The 23,332-nt window shown below is 44.4% G+C and overlaps 1 pseudogene; it reads right to left on the bottom strand.

Annotated features, from left to right (window-relative positions):
- Window positions 1–18,433: 18,433 nt before the first annotated feature.
- Window positions 18,434–21,053, bottom strand: LOC141023343 (putative FBD-associated F-box protein At5g50270; annotated as a pseudogene).
- Window positions 21,054–23,332: the final 2,279 nt, after the last annotated feature.

Raw genomic sequence — 23,332 nt, 5'->3', positions numbered from 1 at the left:
TGCAATATGTTTATGATTTGCTTATGGTGGGTGGCGTGAGTGACAGAAGCACAGACCCGAGTAAGTAGGTTGTTTGCGTATGGGATAAAGGGGACTTGATACTTTAATGCTATGGTTGGGTTTTACCTTAATGATCTTTAGTATTTGCGGATGCTTGCTAGAGTTCCAATCATAAGTGCATATGATCCAAGTAGAGAAAGTATGTTAGCTTATGCCTCTCCCTCAAATAAAATTGCAATAGTGATTGCCGGTCTAGTTATCGATTGCCTAGGGACAAATAACTTTCTCGTAACAAAAAGCTCTCTACTAACAGCCCCTAGCTTTTATTTACGTGCTCTTTATTATCTTGTAAACCTATCCAAAAACACCTACAAAGTACTTCTAGTTTCATACTTGTTTCCGGTAAAGCGAACGTTAAGCGTGCGTAGAGTTGTATCGGTGGTTGATAGAACTTGAGAGAATATTTGTTCGACCTTTAGCTCCTCGTTGGGTTCGACACTCTTACTTATCGAAAGAGGCCACAATTGATCCCCTATACTTGTGGGTTATCAAGACCTTTTTTTGGCGCCGTTGCCGGGGAGCAATAGCGTGGGGTGAATATTCTCGTGTGTGCTTGTTTGCTTTACCACTAAGTAATTTTTATTTGTTGTTCTTTATCATTAGTTATGGATATGGAACACGAAATACCAAAAAAATTAGGTGTACTTGCTACTCATGGAGATGGGGAACCTCCTAAAACCCTCGATGCTCAATATGTGAAAAATATTATGTACCACTTTGATAATCCTGAGAAAACCTCATTCAATTTGGTAATGGGAGTAACGTTGGATCAACGTGAATACTTTAGGGATTATCGCTTGACTCAAAAGGGGAAACTATTATGTGTCACAGCCCTAGCTTTGGCCTTTGCTTGTCATTGCATATGCATCCATGCATCATCTTAAATTCAAGGAAATTGAATTGAGGAAATTCTCAAGCCTGAGAAATCTTTTAAAAAATGATCAACATTAAAAAAATTTCAAATGAGCCCAACAAAATGTTCCTGCTAATCTCTCAAAATATTGGCAAGAGCTAAAAGTCAAACCAATATTTTTGGAGTCTTAGAGATATTTATTTTGGGCATTTGAAATTAATTGAATAACTATTTGAATTGGATCTATATTTATTATATAATAAATATATGTTCAATAATTCTGGAAATTGTTGTGTGGCTTTGGATAAGTCCACTTAGTTAGCACGATTATTTTCATGAAGTTTAAAGTTGATTTGGTGTTAAAACTAAATCGCAAACAAACTGCAAAAAATAGAAAAGAGAAACAAAAATGTGAAAGGAAGAAAACTTACCTGCCCAACCTGGCCCGACTTACCGGGTGGCTCAGTTGGCCGGCCCAACCCACCTGGCCTGTGCCAGTCGTCACCCACCTCTGCCAGTAGGCAGAGGAGGGACAGCACACGGCGCGCGCGGGCGCCACGCCACCAGGCTGCCTGCCTGCGTCGCCTGGCCACCGCAACGTCTCGCGTCTTCTCCTCGGCGCTGCCTGGCCCCCCTGGACACCACTCTTCCCTCCTCTGCTCTCCCCCTCGTCCTCTCCCGCTATGGCCGACGCGCCCGTAAGCCGCCGCCGCCGTAGTCGACGCCACCGCCTCTCCCTAGACCCCTCGCCGTGCCTGCGAGCTCCGCCTCGACGTCCTCGACCTCCTCGCTTCGCCACACGTAGCCGGACGCGCTCCTCTGCCCTCACCGAGCTCGTCCCCGACCGCCCGTCGTCGGAGATCCCCCTCGCCGCCCCGCTCAACCCCGACCTCCTCCGAGCTCTCCGTCTGCCCCGACGTGACCGCTGTGAGCTCCAGTCCCTTCTCCCCCTCTCCGTTCTCGCTCTCACACGCCGTAGCCGCCGCGCCACTCGCACCCGTCTGCGCCTCCGGCCGCACTCGTCGTTGTTGGTGCTCCGGTGACCATATGGTCCCGGGCTTGTGCCCATTGCACTCCCCGCATCGCGTAGGAGCCGTAGGTGCTAGCGCCGCCCCGCCTAGGACACTGCAGCAACGAGCCCGAGCTCGACCGAGCTTCGGCCGCCGCCGAGCTCGTCGCCGGCGCCACTCCGGCCGCGCCACCACCACGGTTGGATGCGGACGAGCGTCTGCATCCCGTAGCTGTGCTCCGCGCGCCAAACGGCGCTCCGTAGGCGAATCCCGCAGTGCACCGCCGCGTCTGGACTCGCCGGCGGCTAAACGCCAGCGACCGCTGACCCATTGACCGGCGTGGGTTGACCCCACTGCCCGTTTGACTTCCCCCTCTCTCTCACTGACTTGCGGGCCCCGCCCGACTAATTACTCTAGTTAGCACTAATTAACAAGTTAGGTTAGTTACTACAGTCACTGACTAGTGGGCCCTGCCCAGTTAGTTAGGGCTAACTAACTTAGTTAGTTGACTGGGTCACTGACCAGTGGGTCCCACTGGTCAGGTTTGACCCTGGGCGACCTAGTTGACCTGCTGACATCATAGTGACGTCATGCTGATGCAGTAATTCTTTCTGGAATTTAAATAAATCTTAATGATTTATTTATTTTAGAAAAATAACCAAAACTTCTAAAAATCATAGAAAATAATATATAACTCAGATTGAAAAGAATTATATATGAAAAATGATCAAAAAATCCAATCTGTCCATCTGTACCATTTGCATGCATGTTTGAACAACCTAAGGTTGCTGTATATGGCAATTTGCATAATTGGCATTTAAATAAGCACATATGAAGTTTGAATTAGAACCCTTGGTTCAAACCAACTTCAATTAATCTGGTTTCTAGTTGCATTAGCTCAAACCACAACATATTGCCATGTCATGATCATGCATCATATTGTTGCATTGCATTGATTGTGTTCTTCCTTGTTTGCCGGTAATTGTCCCCTCTCAGTAGACGACGTTCCGATGATGAGTTCGATGACACCGATGAAGAACTATACTATCTTCAGAAGTGGCAGGCAAGCAAAAACCCCTTGTTCATTTTGATACAATCCCACTCTCTCGCTCCTGCTCTCTTTTACTGCATCAGGACAACAACGATTCATCTGTTACTTGCTGCGGTAGTTGAACCCCTTTTCCTCTGCATGACCTGTCATTGCCACAGTAAATAGATGAAACCCACTAGAATGAGTAGGAGTTGTTTGAGCCCTGATGTGCCTACTCATTCATGCTTGTTTGTCATGCCTGCTACTGCTTAGAGCTGAGTCAGGTCTGATTCATCGGGGATGAATTGAAATGGTGATGAACATGTCCTACTGTGTGTGAACACGATTTGGTAAAGGTAGCGGTGAGAGGCCATGTAGGAGTACATGGTGGGTTGTCTCATTGAAACCGTCCTCAGGAACTGAGTTCTGTGTTTGTGATCCATGAACAGCTACTACCATGCATTGGGCCCGAAACCAATGGACCCTCTCGGCTTCTTAACCACCCTTGTCCTCTGTCCAGGAGTTGCAAGTAGTTTCTGGTGTTTGTAGTATGCTGGAGGCCATGCGCAGCGCTGACCCGAGGGGTGGGCTGTGATGCGGTAGGCACGTGGCCGGGTATACCGGGCGCCCGTTTGGTGTCGCAGAACCCTATACACATCGTTCGGGGCCGCATGTGGAAACCTCGGCCGGACTCCCTGCGGATGGAACCTGAATAGGCGATAAACCTGGACTAGAGACTTGCGTGTTTAGGTAGGCCGTGGCCGACACCCTCGTTGGGCTTCCGCTTGAAGGTTGCCGAGTACATGTCGTGTAAACAGTGGTAAGTGGTGAAAGCGTGTGTGAAGAAGTACACCCCTGCAGGGTTAACATCATCTATTCGAATAGCCGTGTCCGCGGTAAAGGACTTCTGGGTTGCCTGTACAGTTCATAGACAAGTGAAAGTGGATATTCTAAAACTCGCAAGATAAGTGTGAGTGCTATGGATGGCCTTCTCGTAGGGAGACGGGAGTGGATCCATAGTGGTGTATTGAATGGTGAATATGTGGACTCGTGTGCGCCACCTCAGAAGAGTTACTTGCAGTCGTAGTTTAGGATAGCCACCGAGTCAAAGCTGGCTTGCTGCAGTTAAACTCCACCACCCCTTTATTGATACCGATGCATATGTAGCTAGTTCTGATGTAAGACTTGCTGGGTACATTTGTACTCACGTTTGCCTATTCTATGTTTTTGCAGAGAGACGTCAGTCTCGCTAGTACTTCCGTGTGGACTTCGACGTTTAGCTTGATACCTCAGCTACGATCTTGTGCCCTCGGCAGGATCTAGTAGTTAGTCAGGCTTCTCAGCCTTTTTCATTTGTAGATGTCCATACTCAGACATGTTAGGCTTCCGCGTGTGCTTTGACTTGTATGCTCTAAATGTTGGGTCATGAGACCCATGTTTGTAATATCTCGCTCCTCGGAGCCTATTGAATAAATACTTTGAGTCGTAGAGTTTTGTTGTGACGCCATGTTGTATTTACACATATCGAGCATATTGTGTGTATGATTGAAATGCTTGGTATGTGTGGAATCCGACAACCTAGTTGTTTATCCTTGGTAGCCTCTCTTATGGGGAAATGTAGTCTTTTGCTTCCATGATCCATAGTAGTCCGCTACAGCCCGGTTCACCGGAGTCCTGCTAGCCCAGCACTACTGCTCCGGAACACTTGACTGGCCGGCATGTGATTCACTTCGTTCCTGTGTCTGTCCCTTCGGGGAAATGTCACGTGGTGACATCCGGAGTCCTGCCTAGCCTACTACAACCCGGTACATCCGGAGTCCTGTTAGCCCAGTGCTACAGCCCGGATTCGCACGCTGCTGACCGACATGCTCGATGTTGATTCATGTATGCCTGTCCCCGTAAGTTAGTTCCACTTTGGGTTCACGACTAGTCATGTCGGCCCGGGTTCTCTGTCATATGGATGCTAGCGACGCTATCATACACGTGAGCCAAAAGGCGCAAACGGTCCCGGGCCATGGTAAGGCGACACCCGTGGGAATACCGTGCGTGAGGCCGCAAAGTGATATGAGGTGTTACCGGCTAGATCGATGTGACTTGGAATCGGGGTCCTGACATTATGGGATCAAATTTATATGTTGAAGTGGTATGCTCGGCAAGTATGTTTGAGTTATGATTATACTTGTTGCTCTAGGATGAAGGCTCCACACCTTCCCTTTTCATGCGAATTTAATGATAATGAAACCTTAGCTTCTTATGCTAGAGGTATATATGATTACTATGATGTGGAACAAATAGAAGAATTTGTTGCTTTTAAGGGTGCTTATGAAATTGAATCTTTGTTTGAAAAGTATGAAGCTTTTGATGATGATGTTTATAGGCCTGAAAATTTTGCTATATTGAAATATTGCTATGATAATTATGAATATAATTCCTATATTAATGCACTTATTGAGAAAGTCTCCGCTGTCCAAGAAGAGACTAATATTTTGCAGGAGACTATGGAAGAAGAAATTGATGAAACTGTGGGCTCATTGGATGAAAAAGATGATGAGGAGAGCGAAGAACAAAAGGAGGAAGAGCGGATTAGCTACCCGTTCCCACCTTCTAATGAGAGTGACTCTTCAACTCATACATTGTTTAATTTCCCTTCGTGCTTACCGAAGGATGACTGCTATGATGATTGTTATGATCCCATTGATTCTCTTGAAATATCCCTTTTTGATGATGCTTGTGGCCAAGACGCCAATATGAATTATGCTTATGGAGATGAACTTGCTATAGTTCCTTATGTTAAACATGAAATTGTTGCTATTGCACCCACGCATGATAGTCCTATTATCTTTTTGAATTCTCCCGACTACACTATATCGGAGAAGTTTGCACTTATTAAGGATTATATTGATGGGTTGCCTTTTACTATTACACATGATGATTTTGATGAATATAATATGCATGTGCTTGCTGCTCCTACTTGCAATTATTATGAGAGAGGAACTACATCTCCACCTCTCTATGTTTCCAACACGATAAAATTGCAAGAAACTGTTTATACTATGCATTGGCCTTTACTTTGTGTGCATGAATTGTTCTTTTATGACATGCCGATGCATAGGAAGAGAGTTAGAATTCGTCAGTGCTTGATATATGTTGCTTTGTGCTCACTACTAAATGCCAAATCATTGCTAATTCAAATTGGCGATGATATACCTTGGGATCCGGGTGGATCCATTACTTGAGCACCTTATGCCTAGCTTAATGGCTTTAAAGAAAGCGCTGCCAGGGAGACAACCCGGAAGTTTTAGAGAGTCATTTATTTCTGTTGTGTGCTTTTATAAAGTTTGGAAATAAAAATAATGTGCCAAGGTTTGCCTTTAGGATGTTTACAATACTTGTTGGTTTGTGTGGTGCAGGACAGAAACTTTGGCTGTAGTGCGTGATTTTACATTTTATACTGAAACGTCAAATGGTTCTGATTCTTTTTGCACTGTCTTTCTATACAAATTTTTTATTTTCCTAATTTTGGCAGAATTTTTCAAGTATCAAAAGTATGGTGAATGTTCAGATTATTACAGACTGTTCTGTTTTAGACAGATTCTGTTTTTGATGCATAGTTTGCTTGTTTTGATGAAACTATTGAGTTATATCAGTGGATTAAGCCATGAAAAAGTTATATTACAGTAGGCACAATGAAAAAACAAAATATGAATTGGTTTGCAACAGTACTTAGAGTTGTGATTTGCTTTATTATACTAACGGATCTTACCGAGTTTTCTGTTGAAGTTTTGTGTGGATGAAGTGTTCGATGATCGAGGATGTCTCGATGTGAGAATAAGGAAGAGAGGCTAGGGCTCAAGCTTGGGGATGCCCAAGGCACCCCAAGTAAATATTCAAGGAGACTCAAGCGTCTAAGCTTGGGGATGCCCCGGAAGGCATCCCCTCTTTCTTCAACAAGTATCGGTATGTTTTCGGATTCGTTTCGTTCATGCGATATGTGCAATCTTGGAGCGTCTTTTGCATTTAGTTTTCACTTTTCTTTTATGCACCATGCTGGTATGAGATAATCCTTGGTTGATTTATAGAATGCTTCATATGCTTCACTTATATCATTTGAAGTTTGGATTGCCTGTTTCTCTTTACATAGACAACCGCCATTTGTAGAATGCTCTTTTGCTTCACTTATATTTGTTAGAGCGTAGGCATATCTTTTGTAGAAAGAATTAAACTCTCTTGCTTCACTTATATCTATTTAGAGAGATGACAGGAATTGGTCATTCACATGGTTAGTCATAAAATCCTACATAAAACTTGTAGATTGCTGAATATGATATGTTTGATTCCTTGCAATAGTTTTGTGATATAAAGGTGGTGATATTAAAGTGTGCTAGTGGGTAGTTGTGGATTAGTAGAAATACTTGTGTTGAGGTTTGTGATTCCCGTAGCATGCACGTATGGTGAACCGTTATGTAACGAAGTTGGAGCATGAGGTATTTATTGATTGTCTTCCCTTGTGTGGAGGTAGGGGGCGCGCGATGGTTAACTCCTACCAACCTCCCCCCTAGGGGCATGCGTCAAATACTTGGTTTCGATAGCTTCTAAATTTTTGCAATAAGTATGTGAGTTCTTTATGACTAATGTTGAGTCCATGGATTATACGCACTCTCACCCTTCCACCATTGCTAGCCTCTCTTGCACCGCGCAAATTTCGCCGGTGCATTACACCCACCATATACCTTCCTCAAAACAGCCACCATACCTACCTATCATGGCATTTCCATAGCCATTCCGAGATATATTGCTATGCAACTTTCATCATCATCATATACATGACTTGAGCATTCATCGTTATATTGCTTTGCATGATCGTAAGATAGCTAGCATGATGTCTTCATGGCTTGTCCGTTTTTTGATGTCATTGCTACGCTAGATCATTGCACATCCCGCGACACCGTCGGAGGCATTCATATAGAGTCATATCTTTGTTCTAGTATCGAGTTGTAATATTGAGTTGTAAGTAAATAAAATTGTGATGATCATCATTATTAGAACATTATCCCATGTGAGGTTATCAAAATAAAAGTGGCCAAAGAAGCCCCCCCCCCCCCAAAAAAAAGAGAGAGGCCAAAGAAGCCTACAAAAAAAAGAAAAAGGAAAAAATTAAAAAAATGAGAGAAAAGAGAGAAGGGACAATGTTACTATCCTTTTACCACACTTGTGCTTCAGAGTAGCACCATGTTCTTCATATAGAGAGTCTCTTGAGTTATCACTTTCATATACTAGTGGGAATTTTCATTATAGAACTTGGCTTGTATATTCCGATGATGAGCTTCCTCAAATGCCCGAGGTCTTCATGAGCAAGCAAGTTGGATGCACACCCACTTAGTTTTCAGTTTGAGCTTTCATACACTTATAGCTCTTAGTGCATCCGTTGCATGGCAATCCCTACTCACTCACATTGATATCTATTGATGGGCATCTCCATAGTCCGTTGATACGCCTAGTTGATGTGAGACTATCTTCCTCCTTTTTGTCTTCTCCACCACCATCATATTCTATTCCACCTATAGTGCTATGTCCATGGCTCACGCTCATGTATTGCGTGAAGTTGAAAAAGTTTGAGAATACTAAAGTATGAAACAATTGCTTGGCTGAAACCGGGGTTGTGCATGATCTGAATATTTTGTGTGACGAAGATGGAGCATAGCTAGACCATATGATTTTGTAGGGATAGCTTTCTTTGGCCATGTTATTTTGAAAAGACATGATTGCTTTATTAGTATGCTTGAAGTATTATTGTCTTAATGTCAAATGATAGACTATTGCTTTGAATCACTCGTGTCTTAATATTCATGCCATGATTAGATACATGATCAAGATTATGCTAGGTAGCATTCCACATCAAAAATTATCTTTTTTATCATTTACCTACTCGAGGACGAGCAGGAATTAAGCTTGGGGATGCTGATACGTCTTTGTCGTATCTATAATTTTTGATTGTTCCATGCCAATATTATTCAACTTTCATATACTTTTTGGCAACTTTTTATACTATTTTTGGGACTAACATATTGATCCAGTGCCCAGTGCCAGTTCCTGTTTGTTGCATGTTTTTGTTTCACAGAATATCCATATCAAACGGAGTCCAAACGGGATAAAAACGGATGGAGAATTATTTTGGAATGTTTATGATTTTTGGGAAGTAAAATCAACGCGAGACGGTGCCCGAGGGGGCCACGAGGCAGGGGGCGCGCCCCGGACCCTCGTGGGCACCCCGTAAGGCGGTTGACGCTCTTCTTTTGCCGCAAGAAACCTAATTTTATGAGGAAAATCTGGGCGAAAGATTCACCCCAATCGGAGTTGCGGATCTACGGATATAAAAGAAACGGTGAAGGGCCAGAATCAGAGAACGCAGAAACAGAGAGAGACAGAGAGACAGATCCAATCTCGGAGGGGCTCTCGCCCCTCCCACGCCATGGAGACCATGGACCAGAGGGGAAACCCTTCTCCCATCTAGGGAGAAGGTCAAGGAAGAAGAAGAAGGAGGGGGGCTCTCTCCCCCTCGCTTCCGGTGGCGCCGGAACGCCGCGGGGGCCATCATCATCACCGCAATCTTCACCAACAACTTCACCGCCATCATCACCAACTCTTCCCCCCTCTATGCAGCGGTGTAACCTCTCTCTTACCCGCTGTAATCTCTACTTAAACATGGTGCTCAATGCTATATATTATTTCCCAATGATGTATGGCTATCCTATGATGTTTGAGTAGATCCGTTTTGTCCTAATGGCTATTTGATGATCAAGATTGGTTTGAGTTGCATGTTTTATTATTGGTGTTGTCCTATGGTGCTCTCCGTGTCGCGCAAGTGTGAGGGATCCCCGATGTAGGTTTTGCAATATGTTTATGATTTGCTTATGGTGGGTGGCGTGAGTGACAGAAGCACAGACCCGAGTAAGTAGGTTGTTTGCGTATGGGATAAAGGGGACTTGATACTTTAATGCATGGTTGGGTTTTACCTTAATGATCTTTAGTAGTCGCGGATGCTTGCTAGAGTTCCAATCATAAGTGCATATGATCCAAGTAGAGAAAGTATGTTAGCTTATGCCTCTCCCTCAAATAAAATTGCAATAGTGATTGCCGGTCTAGTTATCGATTGCCTAGGGACAAATAACTTTCTCGTAACAAAAAGCTCTCTACTAAAACTAATTTAGTTGTGTCTTCATCTAAACAGCCCCTAGCTTTTATTTACGTGCTCTTTATTATCTTGTAAATCTATCCAAAAACACCTACAAAGTACTTCTAGTTTCATACTTGGTTCCGGTAAAGCGAACGTTAAGCGTGCGTAGAGTTGTATCGGTGGTTGATAGAACTTAAGGGAATATTTGTTCTACCTTTAGCTCCTCGTTGGGTTCGACACTCTTATCGAAAGAGGCTACAATTGATCCCTATACTTGTGGGTTATCAGAACCATTGTTCCACAGCCGGCCGATCCTCCCATGACGTCTTCAAGGTTTCCGTGGCCAGTGTCAAACTGGGCCACGAGAATTTGGTTCGTCCGGTACTAGGGGGGATGACGGCGAGACCCCGCGACGGCTTGGCGATTGCAAGGGGTGGGTCCTGTTGTGGCCAAAGAATCTACTTCGTCTGGAGGCGGCCGGGAGCACACCCACAACCACGTAGCCTCAGCAAGGTATGAGCATCAACACCCCACCTACCCAATTAGCGTCGCATGTCGTGCTGGGTGATAGCGGACGGGGTGAGGAAGAGGCTCCATTAGTAGCTGATGACGTCGCCATAGATGAGGATGAGGATGACGATGACACTCAACAGTATCTCAATACTGGCGCCTATGATGACGGAGGATTGATGGCTCAGCAGTATGAGTACTCAGGGTTTGAGCGTCATGAATCGGTGCCTGAATTGGCGCCTCCGGAGGCTGAACGTATTATAGACGACCTTCCGGTAGCAAAGAAAATAGGAAGAGACCGAGGAAAGGCAACAAAGTTGCTTCTATGATCCAGCCGCCTCAGCAACCTCGGGTTCAAGACCGTATACCTATCCCCGGTGCGGCAAAATGGCATATCCCCGGTGAACCAATCCTACCTAAAGCAACGGTAGAGGCCACACACGGCGATCTAAGAGACTTCATGACGATGTGTTGCGGAGAGAGAAAAACCTCATCGCCTCGGAAAATCCAGGATACCCACTCTACGTGGTTAACGTGCCGCGGCAAAGGTCGTACGTCCACACATTCCCCGCGGAGAAGTTCTTCCTTCGATCTGATTACATCTTCGACATGTTTCACTTGAAGAAGCTGGATTTTAATTTTGTCCGCCTTTATGCCTTGTACATGAACTACATCATCAGGATTGAGCAGATACCTTATATCTGTGTCGCTGACCCGTACTTCATGCACGAGGGCTTCTTGGCAGTCTGCGCAAAGCACCGTGAATACGCGAGGGACTACATCGTCGATTTCATGGTCGCCAATAAGGACAAGGAGACAATTCTCGTGCCTTATCATCCCATGTAAGTCATCCGCACAGATGTCCTTCCTTCGATTTCAATCATTCATTTGCACGGTGGAGGCTAATTAATTTGAGGTGTACTTATTTTGCGCAGCGGTGGGCGCGCCGTCCTCATCATGCTTTACCCCCGATACTCCCACGCTCTTTACTTGGACTCGTCGAAGAACATGAACAAAAAGGATTACACCCACATCAAGTCTGTTCTCGACAGTGCTATCTTTTTCTACGGCATACGGGGTGGAGAGATCGAGACCAAGAAGACTAGGAACGGCAGGCCCGCCTTCGGCCATAAGACCAACTTCTTCTGCATCCAGCAACCGAGTGATACTCTTAGTGATGGATTCTATGTCCTACACCACATGCTGGAGTACAAATTGGATCAGCAGGACCTTCGCATGTCACCTACATCCGGCGATGCCCATATTCTGCAATGGGCAAAGAACGTAGGTTATATCCCGGATCATCGACTTAGAGCTGAGTTCTATCACATCCAGCGTGAACTTGCACAAATCATCATGAAGGAGGTCCTCGAAAAAACAGGGATGTTCTACGAGGAAGGGCAAATGTCGCGGGAAGATGTCCGAACACGCGTAGCCGCTCAACGTCTCGACATGAAGCCTTTCACTAAGCTTGGGGACTATCTCCCTGACTTGGATGGATGGCACGACATGTTGGAGTGATTGTCGATATATGACAATGTGTCCATTTAGTCCATACTTTCCGTATGATGGAACTTTGAGTTATGCACGACGAAACTTTATTTGTGATGTAATTAAACCGTCCTCCTCGACTAGCGAAGATCACTCTAGTTAGGGCATTTTGGGTACGATGAACTTTGTTATTTATGCTTATGATATGTTGCTTCTATTTTTGCCAAGTCTGTCTCTTTCTGTTGCTCAACTACATATGTTGCATAACATCGACTCATGTGACGATGCAGGTGCATAGATCATCGATGACGAAGAAGTGCTACGCCAGGAGTATATACGACGAGTGGCCGGAGTGTCAGTCCCAGGTGTACCGGTTTCCGGTTTTCGAGCGACAGCCAGTAGTTAATTTAGGTTCACGCTAGTGCGAGAGAGGGATACGAACTCATGTACTGCATAGTTCCGCTCTCACTCATAGTGATAGCTCTTCTCGCGTATATCAATGTTTAGATGGATGACGATGTAGTTGCAAGTAATCGAGACTTGTATCGCTATTTTCGAGATGATGACGAGAGGCCACTTTGTGTTGGATGATGATTATGATGATGACATGATTTGATGCTCTGATTACATTTGTATGTGTATGATATGCTAAAGATTATTGTATAAAGCCTGTTCAAATACAAAACTAATATGCAGAAAAAAATAATAAAACTAACAGTAGCAAGGGGAATAAAGTTAGCAGCAGCGTGCTCTTACCAGTAGCGCGCCTTAGTTAAAAGTGTTGCAGCTATTAGTAGTAGCGCGTTAAACTAAAGCTCGCTGCTGCTAGCCATGTATAGCAGTAGCGTGGGGCAACACGCGCTACTGATACAGGTTAGCTGTAGCGCCGTATCAGTAGTGCGGGTCCCCGCGCTACTGCTAGGCTTTTCCCTAGTAGTGAGGAGGGAGCTGGTCGTGGACGAACTCGCGGCCGCCGGGGGCTGGGCGACGTCGTGCGCGAGGAGGCGGCGGCTGGGACGGAGATGGCGCAGGGGAGGAGGCGGCTAGGGTTAGGTTTCCCGGCTCCCTAAGAAAGCCGAGCAAATATGATTGCTTCTTACTTAATTCCAATACGGATCCTTACACGAGTTTATGTAATCCTCATACTAAGATAATTGGGCTAAGCCCCTAATAACGATAGGATAGACTGGGCCACAACTAACTGGGCTAAGCCCCTAATATGCCGGTCATAACACCATACTTCTACCATCACCGATATTAATTGGACTTTTTTTATCGCAGACAGAGCATTAGTTCTGGATCACTTACAACAAGGGAAAGTGCAAGCAAAGCCACTGCAAGTTCATAGTACGATTATAACATCGCATCAGTAGTTGATGGACATCTTTTTATACTAGAGCACAATCAACAAATTTGCATGTACAAGCCCGTAAATTTGTATAATTGTGAGGTAGCAGACAAATGACCATAACTTCATGTAAACATATCAAAACCAATTGTTAGCGCATCTGGTAGATAATTAGACATATCACAATAAACTGCTTTAACTACACACACATATTTATAACTACACCTAGACTACATAGCACCGTGGTAGATATGTAAATAAAATATATCGTTGGGATTGGTAGCTCTTATAGCAATTGTACTCATCAAGGAGTTAAGTGGACAGATGGCTGGTGAGGTAGTGAAACCAATAACATATGACCCATAAATACAATTTTGAATCACTCATTTGCACCTCTACATAGTTCTAGTGAGCATATAAGGTGAACACTCAAAACTCCACCGCAAAAATGTAAGGTTGCCCATCTTTTTTGGTATTGCTGCCACTAAATGCATTGAGAAGTTAGCTTGGTCTATGATGACTAGGATCAGTGGTAGGCATGGGATGCACCGGAAACATGAGTTCAAGTTGAGAGTGTATAGATGAGCCGACCCAGTGATGACAAACTTCCTCTGGCACATGAAAAGCTATTGGAAGCTTCTTGTTCCTGTGAAGAGCCGAGATGACACTTGGGGGCTGTTCGGCAATCCTCCCGCTCTGTGAAATCTTAGGATTTGTGGAGCACCTCCGTCCCCACTCCGCGATTTTGCACTGCTGCTCCACCAGCTCCGGGAGTGGAGTTGCGGAGGGGAGGGAATCTGAACAGGCCCTTATGCTCGGCTGGTTCCTTGGAGCTCGGCACTACCCCAGGACGAGCGGAGTAGCAAGGAACTGCACTCCTGGTCATGTGGGAGACTTGAAAGAACAGGAATTCTATCGCCTTCGACGGTGTGATTTGTTGGAGAGTAGATTACTGCGTAGGATTGTGGAGGAGGAGAAGGCCTGGTGTATGGCCGGACTTCTACGCTACGAGTGTAGTACGTTTTTTGCTAGGCTGTCCAGTGAGTAGCGAGGAGTAGACCTATTTATTAGGTCTTGGGCCGCGTCTATAAAACTGTGGAGGGGGTCTCCCCTTTTCTCTATGAATATCTGATACGCATGCTTGTGCGTATTCTAGAAGAAAACAATGGCTGTCGAGTAATGCAGCCTCTGTGCGAAGAAGATTAGGAGTGCCTGGTGCTCGTCTCAAGGGAGAAATGGAATGAGAACAGTAATTCCCAGCTTCCTAACTTGGGTGTCAGCCAGAGCCAAGAGCAGAACACCCAAGAACACTGATCTTGTGAGAGTAGAGCAGTACTACTTCGTGGTCTCTCAAAAATATTTGCAACTCTCCTCCTTCAATGAAGCTTTTGCCACTATTTCAATAAGGATTGCACTGTTTCTTTATTTGTCTAGGCTGGAGTATCCCCTGTTCCCGAAAACAAAAAATTTGACTTATGACCAAAGGGATAACATAAACTGTAGCCATCAGGGGCAACACAACACCAAATAAAACCATACTTTCGCATAACTCATGTGTTCATAAACTCATATTCATCCAGCACCAAAACAACAAGATGTCAGGGCTACCAACTGAAGCACAACAGAAGCTGGAAAACTACATAAACATGGATGGCGTGCTTTGTCTTTCTGAAATCGAAGTTGCACAAGGAAGCAGGATCACTGCTGCGGCGCGTCCGACGGCTTGATTCCCGAGCTTCTGATGCCCTGTAACCCAGCCCAGGGCGCCGGTTGCTCCTTCTCGCCTTCATAGTCGCGGGCGTCCCGCAACGAGGCCTCGAAGTCGGTGGAGTCCATCGCCGTTGGTAGGAGGCTGCCGATGTCGTCTTTGGCGCCCAAGCCGCCGGCGTGCATGACATCATCGGCGGAGATGGCAGCCTCCATGCTCATATCTACAAGATCATGACCATTAACTAGACTCGTATTTCCAGTGTCAGAACCTGCAGCGTCCTTCAGACCCCCCTGATCATCTCTCAAGGCATCTGGCTTAGCTTGTGGAGCTAGTTGCCCACTGCCCAAGTTCTTCCCGCCCCGTCCTGCCCTTAGCTGGTGACCGCTCGCAAGGACGGGGTGGCATTCGCGAACCATTTCTCTAGCATTTCTAGTTGCAAGGGGTGTCGGTTTCTTTAGAACGACATGGCAGTTTCTGTCGGAGAAGACAATTTTTCGTTTGAAACTGCCACCGTTTGATCTCGTCTCAAAACTAAAAATGCCTTCAAAAGGGGTTCGTTTGCCACCCCTCTCTTAGCGAACGGTCGCTACATAGGATTTTCGGGAAGGAAAAAAAGGCCGAACATTTCTAAAAAAAGAGTATTGCCATACATACATCTTATTTTGCTCAAAAAAAATGCTAAATACCTTTCAAAGAAAGTACAGAAGAGATGATCAACAACAAAAATATGGTAACTACCTAGCTAGCACACGTGAATTTCTTGTATTCATCTTTATTGTTTTTTTTTTGCGAGGGATATTCATCATTATTGTTAAAGGAGAGATGGTGGTCGTCGTGGTGTCACAAATCTGATGCTGATTCACATCTTATTGTCAAAATCAATGTTTTATATGTTGTCACAAAAGATTTGCCTTCACGCTCCCGGACGCATCACGAAAAATCGAGATTGAAACTGGGTTGGATGGAATAGAACAAAGCCCTAGTAAAAGATGGTGTCTCACTCTTCTCCACCACGGTATTTTTCAGAAAAGGGGCAAAAATAGAGGCAATCGGTCTCCCTGCCTTTCGTCGGCAAGGTAAGGTCACGAGTCCCCTCTCATTCCCTCTGTCATTTAAGCAGCATGACGAAGGGACACCGGTCCTTCCTCACAATGTGGCGGCATCCTGGACCAACATTGGTCCTTATGGTAGGTGTGTCCCACGTCAGTGTTATGATGGCATATGTGGTAGTGAGTAGAATAATATGTTCCCAGTCTGGACTCCGTCCCGACAGCGCTCCTGACGACAACGGTGCAGGATCTCTAGGAGTCATCTTTCGTGCGTCCATTGGTACAACGGAACTAGGGTTGCCAGACGTGGGATTTTTTGGTACTCTAGCATCAGCTACACCACACCGGTGTTTGCTCCAGTGCCGTTAGGAAGCTTAGAGGAGGTGTATAGGAGTTGGTAGGAAGTGGTTGCTTTCTTCCATGACAATGACGCTAGTGGTCTGAGGAGGATGGACGGTGCGGTGCATGGTTAGTGGATCCAGGAGGCAGATATGACGACTCTCATTTGATGTAGTAGGGCAGAGAAGTTGGCTCTGAGTGGAGCAGTCCAAGGTTAAACTGTTGGAAATGCGACTCGGGAAGCAAAAAAAAATCAATAATACCCAACCAATGAAACCAACTTGCTAGCTATCTAAATGAAATATGTCACCAGTGTTCGTAACTCTTATAGCAAATGTACTCATGGGTAGAATAAACTGGACATGTGGTGAGGTGGTAAAAAATCAACGAAAATCGGCCCATAAATACAACTCTGAATCACTCCTTTGCAACTACCTACACGTACCCATAAATACAACTCGGAATCACTCCTTTACAACTACCTACACGTATTCCCATTGAGCATAGGAGGTGAACACTCAAAACTGCACCGCAAAAATATAAGCTTGTCCATCTTTTGGTTGTTGTCGCTCAGTGGGTGGGTGGAGAAATGGTGCTAGCTTGGTCTACAAGGAATATGAACAGTTCTAGGCATGGGATGCACTAGGAATATGAGTTCAAGATGAGAGTGTGATCATGAGTTGATTTGGCGAGATCTCGTTACGAGCGATGCGCCCAATAGTTTCTGTACATGCATGGTGACTGGAATGTCTTATGACTCTCCAGAAAACCAAGGTCACACTTGTGATCATTTCCAATCAGGCAATGTGGCGGCATTTGTGCGAAGATGGTGGACACACAAAACTGATGAGCAAAATTATGCCCAAGTTCCAAACTTGGGCATTAGAGAGAGCAAAAGACCAAAAAACAGTGATCTTGTGAGAGTAGATTTTTTTGGCCTCTCGTAAAACTTAGCAATTCTTCCTATTAAATAAAACTAGAGATGCGTCAATTAATTTGGATCGGAGGGAGTATAGAACTTTCTTTTTTGTTTCTCCCAAAAGAAACGACATATGGGCTTCAAACTTTCCAGTTCAACAAACCTTTAGAAGTACAATATGTCAAAAAGGCTTTTGGATCTTTTTGTGTCCATCAATACTTAAAATAATATAGCTTATAATAGAAAAAGGATCTCATTTTATATCTCTATTCCGTTTTACATACATTGTATCCCTGATGTTCCGTTGCCAGTTGCCATGAGAAGTTTAAGTCCACATGTTGTTTTATTTGGGACAAAAAAAATCATACATGGATTGCGATGTAGAAAATGGATTGTTGGATATCTGCTAATATAGGAACTAGCCCTGTTGCTTCCTAATTGGCACAATGCATGCGCGCTGTCCAGTGTATCGGCGTCTTGTCAGCTTACAACTAGTTACTACTCCTAGATCATATGGTTTTGGCGCCTCATCTTCTGAACATGACAGCGTCAGTAGCTCCCCTTAACTAGGATTTAACTATGATTATATGCGCGTGTACATCATTCATGACCTAATACTTACACATTGCTCCCATCGTGGATCAGCAGCCCAGAACCTGATGGGAATCCGGCGTCGCTGCCGAGCAGTGTCGCCTACCCACCAATGGTGTTCTCATCAGGCGGCGCAAATCCAGCAACGAACTGGCCCGCTGTGGTCACCCTCATCCTCCTTGTCTTTCGGGTGTTGTCGATACATTGAACGAACCGGGTAATCAGCAAATTTTGCTGCAGGGCAACCCAAACAAACAATGAGTTCAAAGCAATGCCAAAACGCACTGCAAAGAACACTTCAGACTCCTCCTCGGTTGGGCGGCGACAACTCGGAGGCTACCCAAGGAGTACAAAAATGTCAATCTACGAAATTCCATGTAGGTGTTTTGTCCAAGATACAATAGCTTAGCATATGCTTTGAAAAGATGTTTAAGTTTTTCACCCAAAAGTCGAACCAGGAGATAGTTCACCTTTTTATAAGAGTTGAGAAATGTACATGAAAAGAGGAGAGGTGCAATTTTGTTTGAGATTCCATCACCGAGTTCTTTCAGTAGCTCCAACGACAGCACACTAGAAGAAATAAAGTTGTGCCCATTCACAGATTAATTGTTTTTTCACCTGTGGAGAGAAGAGGGGCAAAGGCTCATAGCAATGAATTGTAAACAAAACAGTCTCTACAGTCTACAGAAGCATTACTACATGAATGAATAAACTTCTTCCAGCTACACTGAGATGCCGCTGACAACTGAAAATTATTCAAATGGTACATTTATGGGAAAAGGATTTGGTTTACTCATTGTTTTTCCTTTTGGGCTTGTTTGTGCTGCGGCCCCAGCGAGCTGGATGTATTGGATGGTTTCTTTATAATATAAAGTGGGGGGGAACCCTTTATCATTAAGGGGGGGGGGGGGGGGGGGGGGGCACCTAAGACGGTTATCACCTTACCGAAGCCCTCCGAGATGACCTGTGCCCATTCACAGACGCCCGGTAAAACTCTTTCGAGGCCTTTATTCCACGCATAACAATCACCACCCCATATTGTGTTTGTGATCTTTGGTTCTATTGTCAGCTGCTCAAGAACACAAGCATTTCCCAGGATACAACATGCCAGCTCAGTCTGAGCCCTGTAACAGCGAAACCCGCTCATGAAGACCGTCTTGAGATGATCATGGCGACGCATACCCACCACCTCACCACTGGAGGCACCACTGGATTTCAGATAGAACATCTGCATTGGAAGCTTTTGGTCAAACTAATCCAAGAATAGTTCTTTCTTGAAGGTCCATATATTAATCTTTCTAAATAAATAAAATGGCACTCACATGCAAGCGCAATGTCTCCAGTCGGGGTGCAGCATCCAAACAATGGGCTAATTGAAGAACTTCATTATCGTCATTTGCATCTCCACAATTAAAGTCATATGCCTCAAATTCATAAACATGCCCTCTGGTATTGTTGGCAGCTTCTGCAACTGAAACATGACCCGAACAAATAAGATGACGCTAACAGTAACACCAATTCTGAAGAACTATGAGGTAAGCAAAAAAAGGCAACCTGTGCATATTTTGATATAATTGCTTGCACATGTAATATCCTCACTGGCAAAATGCTTGGAACTGCAGTGAATGTATGGGCCAGTGCTTTAGTGTCCACAAACATTATTGTTGCCTTCTCTAATTTTGAGCAACCATGAAGTACTATAGGGATCACTCGCCCTTTGTACTCAAAATGAGCAAGATCAGCAGCATGAAGCTCAACCACCTCGATATCCGTTGTACTACTATCAATTAGCAAATGTCGAAGTTTATCGAGTTTGTGGGGTATGCTTAAATTAGTAACACCAGAGCAGTCAATGATCTCTAAGTCCTCAAGTGCTGAACACTTTGCAAGCAAGCCAGGGAAATCCCCAAATATCTGAACAGATTCCAGAACAAGTCTTCTGAGTATTGTAAGGCCACGTATTCCTGAGTGTGGTATAGAAACAGCAGCAAGAAACAATGACTGGACAAATGAGCCACCTTGAGCATCTAAGGCCTCAAGAGGGAAGTGGTGAACTTCTTCGAGTGGCCAATCAATTATGATCAGATCAAAATGTATTATCTTTGCCTTCAATGAAGTGGCAAACGAAATCCACCTGTCAAGATGATGAGAGTCTTCTTTGGGCAGGCCACACCGGATGCTGAACTTATTGACTCCTATCCCACTATGCTGTTGAATAACCGAATTTACAGTCTCAATGAACTTTGCCCGTTTCATTTTGGTACTGTCCTGACCAGCGAACTCGTCATCGGTGTCAGAGTCCGGATCATTGGGACCATCAAAACATAGATTACAATGGAATCTCCAGAGCGTTCTCCAACTTCTTGAAACAATGCTTGTCCTCACGGCCTCTTTCAGTGGCAACAGTGACATTATAACAGGTTGAACCTCCTGCAACAAGAAAGGAACAGAATTTTTGAGCGGGTGAATTCTGACTAGAACTAACTGCCACTGGTAGACACAATGAGCTGAAAGTGCCTATCTTTTGGAAAAGAAATTTGATGCAAACTGCCATTTTTTCTGTAGTTTCACTCAGTCCTTCATGATCTTTTTCAGAAAGTTGTTCCTATTTATCCTGATAACAAGTTAAGCAAGATGACCTAAAACATCGAGCCTCACTTTAAAAAAAAAATCATGAAGTGGATAACAGTTGAGGCCCCCAGGCAACAACTCAAACAGAACACCAAATACATTCTTGCCCCTGAGGTTCAGATCCGTGGAGAACACAAAAGGCATCACACCAAAGTTCAATTATTCAGTAAACACTTTATTTCCCTTGCTGGAATGGAAGGGGGAAACAGAGGAACTGAACTGACGGAATGGAAGTTACCGCGGGAAGGTCCTCCATCCGGAAGGACGGGGTCAGCGGCGCCGTGGTGGTGCTCCAACCTGCCCAGCTTTCCCGCCGCCGCCGCCGCCTCTTCCATGGGCTGCTGCAGGGAGGGAGGATCCACGGGTTAATGGCGAAAGGAACTCCGCATCCGCAATCTGGTCGATCTGTCAGAGAGGGAGTGGATGATAGCGCAACTTACCTTCTGATCTAGTGGAGAAGCAGGAGGTGGAGGAGGGGGAGCTGATTCGTCTTCCCCGGCTCCGGCCATCGCTGCTGCTCCACTCCACTCTCTCCCTTCTGAACTATGCTCTGCACTCTGCAGACTGCCTGTACGATTGTTTCTGTAAGGCACGTCCGTAGAGTAGATGCATCATTTTCGGTTAGTTCTAGACTTCTAGTACTGGCCCAGAACCTGACGAGTTTCAGAACCATTTCTTTGGTCGAGTGTACAGAAAGAGAGCGTACTACTAGTACACATACTACTACAGTAATATATAGTGTTGAACTTTTCGCTCAAAAAACACCAATTACAACGTGGATATACATGGCATATCACTGCATAAATGTTAGTATGTCTGCCGGAGAATGTTGTAACGAGATTGATGAAGTTATCACCGACGTCTTGCTGTCGACAAAAATATAGCCTCCCATCGGAGTATATTAATAAAACATACATGACTTTGACTTTAAACATGGCCAATTCGAGTATATGTATTTTCTTGAAATGGAGAGGACATGTAATTAAGTCACATATATATCTTTACCTAACATCACATTAGACTCGAAAGAAGGAAAATGTCAAAACCACTTTACTTGGACTACCAATCAAGAGGCATGGGCCATGTGTCCAAAACCATACAACTAGTGTTCTTGAGAGGCAGAACAATAACATTACCTTAATATCATTATACATTTGTAAATATGGTCTAGCATACTAATTTTACATCCAATATTAACTGAGTGCTAGTAGGGCAAACAAAACCTAATGCCGGCATGATTTCTACTAAATTTGCTTCCTAGTTTCTTCCTCTAAAATGGTAGGAGCGGGCAACTGAAGCATAACTAAGCTGAGATAACAGAGGTGAGGCAGATAACGGATGGCGCCCCAAAAGCTAAGTCACTTCTCAATGGAGCCCCAAGGAAGACATAATCATGTTGCTGACACCATGGAGTAATCAACATATGTCTTGTACACCATTTAGACAAGTCGTATTACCTTTTGTAAAGATAATCTATCTAAATATATTCAACTAGTCAATATTACAAGTTACCAAAGTTTGTATTATAGATACGGGTGCATGTTAGACACTGCATACACTCTAGAATCATCTGCCTGGTATGTTTAGTAAACATCTGAAATATGAAGCCTATTGGGAAAGGGAGGCTGTGGCGCTGAAAGACCAAATCGAATTATGTTGGAATAAAAGTACACATGTCAGTGACTTGGGAGATGTGGCAAACAATCTGGATGCCCTTATGAAGTCCCTTCATGGGTGGAGTAGGGACCATATAGGTTATTTACTTAAAAAGCTTGAAACAGCGCGGAAAAGATTAAATGTTCTCTACAAAAGAAACGACCATTCTGCTATTTTGGAGAGAAAGAAAATCCTCGGGGAGATGGATGAGCTCTTGATGAAGGAAGAAATTATGTGGAAACAGAGATCGTGTTTGGACAAAATGAAATGGGGTGATAGGAACACAAAATTCTTCCAGAGAAAGGCCACTTGGAGAGCAAAGAAGAATAATATCTCTGCCCTCAGAAGGAGCGATGGATCTCTTTCTAATGACGTGGAAGAGATCAAAGGTATTACAAACTCCTTTTTTAAGCATTTGTACTCTTGTGACAATACGGTGGACCCTTCTCGTATTATACCCCTTGTGAAACCTCTGGTGAATGATGAGATGAACGAGGATCTTTGTAAATCTTTCTCTGGACAAGAGATCAGTGATGCTCTTTTTCAAATTGGTCCATTGAAGGCTCCGGGGTCAGATGGGTTCCCAGCGGGGTTTTTTCAGAGGAATTGGGGCTTTCTGAAGGAAGATATTGTACGTGATGTTCAACAGTTCTTTATTTCTTGATGCATGCCGGAGGGGGTTAATAATACAACTATTGTGCTCATTCCCAAAGTGAAAAATCTTCAGTCGATTAAAGATTTTCGGCCAATTAGTCTGTGCAATGTCATATATAAAATTATCTCCAAGTGTCTTGTTAACAGACTGAGGCCATTGTTGGATGGTATGATCTCTCCTACCCAAAGTGCCTTCATTCCTGGAAGATTAATTTCTGATAATGCTCTTATAGCTTTTGAGTGTATGCATTCGCTGAATACGCAAAAAGATGGCAGGGGTGAATTTTGTGCGTACAAATTGGATTT

This window comes from Aegilops tauschii, chromosome 1, assembly GCF_002575655.3.
Source record: "Aegilops tauschii subsp. strangulata cultivar AL8/78 chromosome 1, Aet v6.0, whole genome shotgun sequence".
NCBI classification, from domain to species: Eukaryota; Viridiplantae; Streptophyta; class Magnoliopsida; order Poales; family Poaceae; genus Aegilops; species Aegilops tauschii.
The sequence above is the reverse complement of the archived record's forward strand: the minus strand, read 5'-3'. Positions and strand labels throughout refer to the sequence as shown.